The sequence below is a fragment of the Triticum aestivum genome, chromosome 6B, assembly GCF_018294505.1.
Source record: "Triticum aestivum cultivar Chinese Spring chromosome 6B, IWGSC CS RefSeq v2.1, whole genome shotgun sequence".
Taxonomy (NCBI): domain Eukaryota; kingdom Viridiplantae; phylum Streptophyta; class Magnoliopsida; order Poales; family Poaceae; genus Triticum; species Triticum aestivum.
The window spans coordinates 228,617,541-228,624,486 of record NC_057810.1 but is presented as its reverse complement, the minus strand read 5'-3'; positions in this window follow the sequence as shown (position 1 = coordinate 228,624,486).

The window sequence follows — 6,946 nt, the reverse complement described above, 5'->3', positions numbered from 1 at the left end:
TTCCCGAGGCCGCACCCAAGAAGAAGAAGACATCAACCGGCCCAGCCCCACAGGAGGCAGGCCCCTCAGGGCCCGCGCCTGGCCAGGAGGAGCCTCCTTCCATCGCATAGGGAAGCGCGCCCGGCGCCCTCCTTAGGCAGGGCTCGGGGGCTCTCCCTTGGAGGGCCGCCGACCTCGCCAAGGTCACGAGGGAGGCGCTTGGGCACCACGTGGAGGCGTGCTTCGAAGCACGTTTCCCTCAGGAAGGAGCAAGGCAAGGAGGGCCAAACTCTCAGGAGTTTGTCAGCAAGGCCATTCAGGAGTTACAGGAGTCAAGGGTCATGAGAGGCAGCCGCCACCTACCCGCTGTGGCCCCCCATCCAGGCGAGGATGGTGGGCTGCGCGTCTGCATCGACATACCAGGGCTCAACCGAGCCGCATCTCAAGGGCGCCTTTGTCCCTCGCGAGTGGGACGTTACGAGGGTCCTCCCCACAGCTACGTGCGCATGCCTTACGGCCTGCCGAACGCGGCTGCTGCGCATCAGCGTCTCATGAGGGTCATCTTGGAGGCTCAAGAGGTTAGGCGTGCCGCAGCCCTGGCGGAGATGGAGATGGCCCGCGAGGAGCCGCCAGTGCCTCCGGAGCCTCCAGAGGCCCCTGGGCCTGGGGGCTCGTGAGAATCGGCTCCCGCAGCCCATCGAGTCTGCTACACCAACACCCCTTCGTCCCCAACATCATCAGGTGACATCCTTTAAGTTTCGTTTCTGGCTGGGAGCACCTTCAGGGCCGCATTATTCCCAGGCCGCGTGGGTTCGCCCCTGCGGCATGTATCCCTTTTATTTCATGTCCTTAGCTTGTCTTATTGGGGGCGCCCCTCGGGCTGCATCATCCCCAAGCCGCTTGGGCCTGTCCCAGCGGCATGTATCCTTCTTGCATTTATCTTAGGACTATGCTTTCGATCCACCATGCTTGTTATTTGGTGCCTTTTTCTTCTGGGTGTCGGAAGCTTGCGCGTTAAAGGGGGGGTGCCTGAGCATCGCGACTCAGGGCTCCTACCGGCTCTCCGGCCCTCACCCTCTGGTCTTGTCCATGGCATCGCGACCTGGCATGCCAGCGACGGCTGAGACCAGCCCGAGAGCCGGGACCCGAGGACGTAGAGTTTCAACATCTAACCCAGCTTGCGCGTTAAAGGGGGGGGTGCCTGAGCATCGCGACTCAGGGCTCCTACCGGCTCTCCGGCCCTCACCCTCTGGTCTTGTCCATGGCATCACGACCTGGCATGCCAGCGACGGCTGAGACCAGCCCGAGAGCCGGGACCCGAGGACGTAGAGTTTCAACATCTAACCCAGCTTGCGTGTTAAAGGGGGGGTGCCTGAGCATCGCAACTCAGGGCTCCTACCGGCTCTCCAGCCCTCACCCTTTGGTCTTGTCCATGGCATCGCAACCTGGCATGCCAGCGACGGCTGAGACCAGCCCGAGAGCCGGGACCCGAGGACGTAGAGTTTCAACATCCAACCCATCTTGCGTGTTAAAGGGGGGGTGCCTGAGCATCACGACTCAGGGCTCCTACCGGCTCTCCGGCCCTCACCCTCTGGTCTTGTCCATGGCATCGCGACCTGGCATGCCAGCGACGGCTGAGACCAGCCCGAGAGCCGGGACCCGAGGACGTAGAGTTTCAACATCCAACCCAGCTTGCGCGTTAAAGGGGGGGGGTGCCTGAGCATCACGACTCAGGGCTCCTACCGGCTCTCCGTCCCTCACCCTCTGGTCTTGTCCATGGCATCGCGACCTGGCATGCCAGCGACGGCTGAGACCAGCCCGAGAGCTGGGACCCGAAGACGTAGAGCACCGGCATCTGGCCAAATTTGCAGGGACACACTCGAAGATAAGGCCGAGAGCCAGGCGCAACCCGCCTTGAGGTAGGGCCCCGTGAGTCCTGCGCTGGCTAACGGGTGCCCAGATACACCTCGTCAAGCCCTACCGTGCCGGCCATGTGTCAGGGTGGGGCTGTATACGCCCTGGGGGCTCCTCCCGGAGGGGGTCCCCCTCCCATGTACCAGTGGATGCACCATGCTCCGCGCTGGCTGACGACACTGCCAAGGAGCGGCTATGCCCGTACACATACGGAAGCGCTATGCTCTGCGCTGGTGATAAACAACTGAGGGTGGCCTCCGGGCCGCATCAACCTCAGGGAGCCCGGAGCTCAGTGTCTGGCCTTGTCGCAACGCCTCCCCTCGGGAGTGCCGCGCGAAGGGGCTGGCCACGGGGGCTGCGCCTGGGTCATGCCCAGACGCACGCCACCTGGCCAGGCCCCCCCGGGCCTGGTTCGTCACACGTCCCTCCCCGAGCGGAGCCAAGGTACGAAGGATGTTTGAGCGTCAAGGGAGACTCCTGAGCATCGCGACTCAGGAGCCTAACTGGTCACGTAGCCCCTCACGCCTTAGTTTCGAAAGGCTAACGTCGGTTGAGGTATGCGCGGGGCCAGGCCCTGCAGACGTAGAACGGCAAATCCACCCACACCTCGCCTCCCTACTTGCTGTTCGAGCGCCAAGGGGGACTCCTGAGCATCGCGACTCAGGAGCCTAACTTGCCACGTAGCCCCTCACCCCTTGGTCCCGTCCTGGTTTCCGGTCGGGGCCAACGGCGGCTGAGGTATGCGCGGGGCCGGGCTCTGCCGGTGTAGAACATAAGCAAGCAGGAAGGAATAATGCAAATTTCAGGGAATTCAAAAGCAAATATTACAGTCCATGCTGTTACCACAACATCAAACATAAGTTTTAACGCCTCTCCGAGGCATGGTACATGCGCAGGAATTAAAAACAGGACGGGAGCCATGACAGAGTCACTTGCCGGCGGGGGAGCCGCGTGGAGTAGGTTCGCCTTGTGGAGCAGCAGGGCTAGCAACGCTCCGCTTCGGCTGTAGTGGCAGAGGACAGAGAAGAAGAACTCAGAAAAGGGAGGCACCAGACTGGCAACGATGGCGCTCATGAAGAGCGGATAGAAGGTGCTCCCTCGACCTTCACGGATGCAGAGCCGGCCTTGAACGCCTTCGTCCCGTCGATGCCTTGCGCCTCCGCCATCTGGCGCACCAGGGCAAGGCTCGCCCCTGACACATTTGGCGGGTCCAAGGCAGGCGAGTACCAAGCTCCGGCCGGGGCTTGGCGGGGCGCCATGACTGGCTAGGGCACACAGGCGGAGTAGATCTGAAGATGTTGGAAGCGGGGAGGAGAGGCGCAAGAAAGGGGATCTGAGCAGCAACTGGAGGAAGTAAAGGAGGCAAGGGAGATGCCACTCTTTTATCAACCCACGCGGTTGCAGAGGCGCACGCGTCCAATCAACCGCCATGCGGCGCCCAAGGCCGCAGGCTGTTAGGGCCCGCGACGCTTCTCACTTGCCCTTTCGCCTCTCTGCTCAGCCAAGTTCGGGCGCGCCGTGGGCCCGGGGGCTACTGTCGGCGTTCTGGGAACGAGGGTCCCCAGACTTGCCTGCCTGCGGCCTGCGGTGTGGCTCAAAGGAGGCCCAGCACGGCCCATCTTCATCAACGCAAGCTCAAGACCCTCGCGAGGGGCCAAGCCTCACGGGGCGGACGACAAGGAGCTTCCTCAGGCGCGGCCTCGTCAGGCTGGCTCATGAGGAGGCGGAGAGTTCAAGGCAGGGTACCTCGCGAGGTGCCCATGACGCAAGCCATGACGACCAAGGGCGCCAGTCGGGCGCCAGCCCGCGCAGTGTCCACCTTTCCTCTTTGGTGCAAAGGGAGCAAGTGCACGCGAGAGCATCAAGCAAAGGCGTCCATTTCGGTGCAACAAGACCAAGACCAGCCCAACGGCCGGAAGGAAGTCATTGTGGAGCCCAAGTCGGCGTCATCACCAGAGCCTTTGGCAGGCGATGACAAACTTTGGTCAGGATAAGTGTACCCGCTGTTCCCCTTCAAAATGGCCAATTGTTGGCACCCTTCCCACTCAATATTTGGGAAGAGGCCCAGGGCCTTTGCCTATAAATAGGACTAGCCACCCCAAGGTAGAGACACGGAGAGGCATCGAGAGAACAAGGATAGAAAGACACAGAGAGAGAGAGAGAGAGGCGACTGAACTCCCCCTAGCAGTTCATCGCGCCAGCCAAGAACAGACCCTCGCGACGCTGTTCTCCCTTTGTATTGTTCATCATCAAGCCCAAGAGGCAATCCACCACACCACACACTGGAGTAGGGTATTACACCACAATGGTGGCCTGAACCAGTATAAATCTTGTGTCTCTTGTGCTGTTCAGTTTTGTAGTTTAGGTCCTAGCGATTCGGCGAGGAGCGAGCCGGTAGAGGGTAGAATCTCCGTGTGCACCCCAGTGTTCGAACCTCAAGGGTCTGCCGGAACCCGAAATCCGACACAATTCTTCTCGGGAAGAAGGTGTGCCGTTGACACCCACACGTCACATACCCCACAGCATACTAACAAGTTCACACACAAATACAATAGAAAAGGTAAACATTCATATCAAACTCAGGTTCACAGGACACGTTCATATTCATAGCCAACATTCACTGTCAACAGCTCAAAAGATTCATATATACACAAGTTCAGCATATATATGCATCCAAATGATTGATAGATCACACGACAATACTCATACATAATTCACAAAAAGATTCAGATATACACATGTTCAGTATGTTTATGCATCCAAATGATTGAGATCACAGCCAATATGATCCATGGACGAACTTTAATTACCTAGGGTACAGACTGGTAAATGGTGTTCAGTCAGAGGTACTTCTTGCTAAAATTAATTCTTGTACGAGTAAACTTTCGAGTACATAAGAGGCAGCACAGACAATTTGAACTTTGCTTGTAGGTTTATCCTCAAATAGAGGCCTCATGCCGAGCGAGGTTTGAGAAACTTGGCCACAATTTCATCCAACTACTTTACTGGCTCATCTTGGTCCTGTAGCTCGCCAAAATTCTACATTGCAGACGAGAAAGGAGGCGGTTGAGGAAATGAACCACCCAAATTTTTTGTGCAGTTCAACTGAAGTGGAGCATCCCTGGCGTGTAGACTTATTAAGTGCCAGATGAATATACGCGCCAACCAACTTGTCTGGAATCTTTAGACTCCATTCCATATAGTTTGCTACCATATCTACTGATAACCAAAAGGCACAAGTTGGGACCAAAGACTGGACTGTGTTCTTCTGGGCTATGCGCCAAGCAATATTTTTGGCGTTCACTCTCCTAATACTTGGAGTTTGACAACTAGTTGACGCCGGTTGATACTCGAATGAATATAGGCACTTCTTGTCAACATCGATGCTTGTCTGAGTGAACTTGGAGTACATAGCAGCAGCATAAGTATCTGTCCATCTGATCATTTTGTGCAGTTCTACTGAAATCACCCAATGCAATGATTTGCCTGCGAGTTCAGGCTCCAAGTTACTCCTTTATAAAATCAGCAAACAGTAGCACAATACCAAATTACCAATACATGACAAGCACAATAATCAGGATAAAGACCAGTACCAACCTATGTGAGGTGGCATATCAATTACTATTTCCTTTGAATGGAAGCCGAGATAAGCGAAGCGACTGACAGCGAAGGAAGAAAGCAAGCCGAGATTAGCGACTGACAGGAAAGGACGGAAGCTATCGAGGCAATGAAGCACCCAAAGTTTTTTTGCAGTTCCACCAAAATCGAGCATCCTTGTTGCATCCCTGTTGGCACATATATTGAGAGAGTGAGATTACTGTAATAGTGGGACTAGTTGACGAAACATACACTAACAAATAGAAGCACCCTCATTATCTTAATGGGTAAAGTTAGGAACATAGTAGTCTTGCTTAAAGAGAGGTATTAGTTTATTTAATCAGTGCCAATCAGCTCAACACTCAAAGCGTTGCCATTTATCATAGGTTGCAAAACTTTAACGTGCAAAGATAAAGGAGTTTCTCATGACAGTAGCACGATACAAATAGAGACGACAGCAAACTAATATGGATGAAGGCCTTAGGCCCGTACCAACCTGAGAAAAAAAGCTTATTCATGTAGTCCCATAAGAGATGATAAAGCACTCACTAGAATCACTCAATAGTATATATTTTTGTGCACTTCAAATGTATGGTTGAAATCATTCTTGTTTACCAGTGCTGAGATTATATCGAAAGATTATCAAGAACTTCCAGTAGAGTTAAAGCACTAGCTGGGATATAGTTCATTGTATTGTCTTGTGTAGTTCCACTAAAATGTATGATTGGCACAACATGATCCCTGTTTGTACAAGTAGGAACAAGGTGAAACCTTCATTAGCTTAGTGAGAAAGGATAGGAAGATATTAGCATATTACTCTAACTAGGCAGCAATAAATTACTGGTACTTAAGTACTCCTAATTAATTAAGTGAGACAACAGAAGTGGAAGGGCTCTCTGGAGGATCGTCTCACGTGTAAGGTAGTCGTTGCCGAAGCCCTTGAATGGCCTCGACTGAGGCCTCTGGCTTCAGCAAGATCGCCTTGGCACTGTTTTATTATTCTTCTTCTTCCTCTTCATGCTCCGTTTCTCTTTATCCTCACCAGTTGGTGAAACCAAGTACATGATTGGCCTTCTATTTCAGAATTGGTTTTGTCAGTGAGGGAGTAAAAGTGTACTAGTAAAAAATAGCATTATTTTCTCATGGCAGTCTGAAAATAGAGATGAACAGATGCATTAAATATCATTCTTACCTAAAGGAAGGTTATGGCGCCAATATGGATGATGAGGATTGGAACACAGATCTCCCTTTGTGCAGTTCCACCGAAATGAACCAATTGTTCCATTCTGACATTCGAGTTAAACAGCACAAAAGTCACTTCTTTTAAGAAGAATTTTGTGCAGTACCAAAAGGTCACAACAACAACCAGGTGAATTGGATATCCCTGTTTGCACAAAAAGCTACAGAGGAAACAGTCAGAGTCTCAAACAATTACAGGCAAAAACATTTGGCTAAA